Source organism: Camelus ferus, chromosome 7 (genome assembly GCF_009834535.1).
Source record: "Camelus ferus isolate YT-003-E chromosome 7, BCGSAC_Cfer_1.0, whole genome shotgun sequence".
In the NCBI taxonomy this organism is placed as follows: domain Eukaryota; kingdom Metazoa; phylum Chordata; class Mammalia; order Artiodactyla; family Camelidae; genus Camelus; species Camelus ferus.
The window spans coordinates 16,835,267-16,838,258 of NC_045702.1; positions in this window are offsets into that span (position 1 = coordinate 16,835,267).

The window sequence follows — 2,992 nt, forward strand, 5'->3', positions numbered from 1 at the left end:
GCATGAGGTCCTGGGTTCATTCCCCAGTACCTCCCCTAAAAAAAGCAAATAAACAAATAAACCTAGCTACCTCCCCCCACAAAAAAAAAAAAAAAAAAAAAAGGAATACAGAAAATAAGATAATACAGTTGGCCTTCTGATGAACGGATGCCAAAGACACAAACGTAGAATCTTAGAAAACCCAGTTAAAGCAGCCTTGAAAACATCATGCTAAGTGAAAGAAGCCAGTCACAAATGACCACGTATTCCATTTATATGAAACATCCAGGATAGGGAAATCCACAGGTACAGAATATAAATCAGTAGTTGCCAGGAGCTGGGGAGAGAGGAGAAAGCGGAGTAACCACCGATAGGTATGGGGTTATTTAGGGGTGATGAAAAATGTTCTAAAATTCGACAGTGATACATGTACAACTCTGTGACTATCCCTAAAACCGCCATACATTTCAAGGTGTGACTTGTATATGTGTAAACTATATTTCAATAAAGTTATTATTTAAAAAAAAAATACAAAGGAAGAGAGGTGTTTAATATGTTCGCAAACAAGACATCGGTAGAAGAGGAGTGTTGCTACCATTTACTCTCAGCTCTCCAGTCTCCCAGATTTTCTAGCTAGAGATGAGGATTCATGCAAGACCTCAACATTAACCCAGTAAACAAGAGGCTCCCTGTGATATCTGAGCAGGAGAATAACACCACAAAAATACTGTTTCACAAGATTACTCTAAGAGTTGAGCACGGTGCCGACTGGAGCAGGGAAGGCTAGAAGGAGGAACACCAAAAGGAAGGCCACTGAGAATGATTCAGACAGAGAAAGGTGGCTTAGAAATCACCATAAAAGATGAGTTAGAAAAGCAAGCCAGAGTCAGCAACGCCTGGAGTCTGATGACATGGAGAGAGGAAAAGATGTGTCAAAATGATCCCTAAGGCTGTGAGCCTGGGGAAGATGGTGTTGCCATTGACAGTGAAAGACAAACCAGAAAATGTGAGAATTAGGGCACAGAGGAGACTCACAGCCCAGTAGTAAGAGAGAGCTGCCTAATGAATAAGAATCAAAGTATTCCTTGATGCCCAAGGTCACTCAGAAATGTTTCAAGCAGCTTATTAAACAAAGACCACTAGGAAAGTTATGTGGGAAGTGGGATTGCAGGGAGGGTGGGTGAGAAAATGAACTATATTACACTGGGCTGCTGGCAGGACATCCTAATGATGGCCAGGCAATTTAAGATTGGAAAATGAGTAATAAATTGGGGCTAGAGAGAACAATTTGGTAGTCATCAGGAGATTTTTTAAAAATATGAAAAAGAGAACTTTGTAAAAAAAATTACTGGGAACTTGAACAGACAAAATTAAACATTAACCAAGTTCTACCTCCCACTTATCAGGTACTACATGAGAGGATTTTCTAAAATGATTAGAAGGTAGTCCTGACTTTCCAGAATTTTCCAGATGGGTGAAGACTAAAAACAGTATGAACAAAAATGTCTGGAACACAGATGAAACAGTTTTGTCTAGAGAGCTTTCCTGGGATTGAGGATTAGGAGGAAAAGGGAAAATCAAAACGGAGAGAAACAGAATTCAAAGAATGAGAAGGTAGTTAACGACATCTAAAGTAAAGAACGGAGACTGCCAGCTTTGATCAGAAAGCAATGGGGGGGGGGTAGCCTCAATAAAAATTTAAGATTAGAAGCTTAAAAAGCTGAAAGGGGAAGATGGAAGTTGTCTTCAAATATATCAAGAGAGAAAAAAATACATATATATCTATATCTGTGTTGCTTTGGAAGGAAGAATTAAGACTGATGGAAGAAACTAAGATTTTTACCCAGTAAAACAAATTTTCTAACAATGAGAGCAATCCAACAATGGAACGGCCTTACGGGAGAGCGTGGCTGGGGTTTGCGTGGGTAGACCACCTGGGTTCACATGGGTAGGTCCCCCGGGTTCACAGGGGTACACTATACATTTGGAGAAGTGGTTACTACTCATAAGAGAAGGGATGGGAGCAGCAAGGTGTGGAAGGGAAGACTGGGGGTCTCAACTGAGGGTTGAAGGACTAGGGGGGAAAGGTGAAGAGAAGCTAATCAAAGGGCGTGGGATTTAGAGTGAGGCTTAGGCACCCATTCCTGTGCGAGACAGAATTGCCCAAGTGGAGAAACTCCAGATGGGCCTGATCCTTCAGTAAAGCAGGTGGGGCCATCACCAGTGGTGACAGGAGGCTGGGGGGTGGGCGGGGGGGACACCAAGGACTTCCAAGAGCCGGGAGGGTTCCAAAACAAACTGATCTGAAGTAATAATGAGGTAAAGCACAGGTGGCACTCTGGGCAGACAAGTGCAGCTGGCGGGGTCCCTGGAACTTTGTCTCCCCCTGCTGAGTCAAGAGGTATGAGCGGCCTGAGATGCGGAAAGGATCCCAACGGGAAAGAACTGTTTCTTTGGGGAGGGTGGAGGGAGGAAAATATAAATGTTGATACAAAAATCGCCTTATAAATTAGATCCTGCAGCAATGAAGTAAGCTGCTTGTGCCAAAGCCCACTAGCAGACGGACGTGGGAGGGGGCAGCAAGGGGCATCCCCGTGGGCCACTCTTGCCGGCTTTTTCTCTAAAAGGCTCTTCTCTTAAGTAACCCATCTCTTTATCCAGAGGCTGTTTCAACAGCCTCGAAGTGATTGCAGCGACCAGGAGTAGGGGGTGGAGGTTGGGGGCTCTGCTCTTAATTAGGGGCCTTTCCTTCAGCCAGGACACAGGCTTGTTTTGAATTTCAAAAGCTCTGTTAAATGACTTATATTCCCTACAAGAGCCTGCTCACAGAATCATCTTTACAGGAACCCACCTAGTAGCGCAAATGAGGATGAAACCTGTCTCAGGACGATGGGGCTGTTTGGGGAAGGGTCTCTCTGCTGCCTCTGCTTTAGTCACTGCTCCTTCACCTCCCAGGCTCACTCTCTTGGCTCCAGAGTGGTCTCGATTTTATAACCCCATTAACATCTTCATT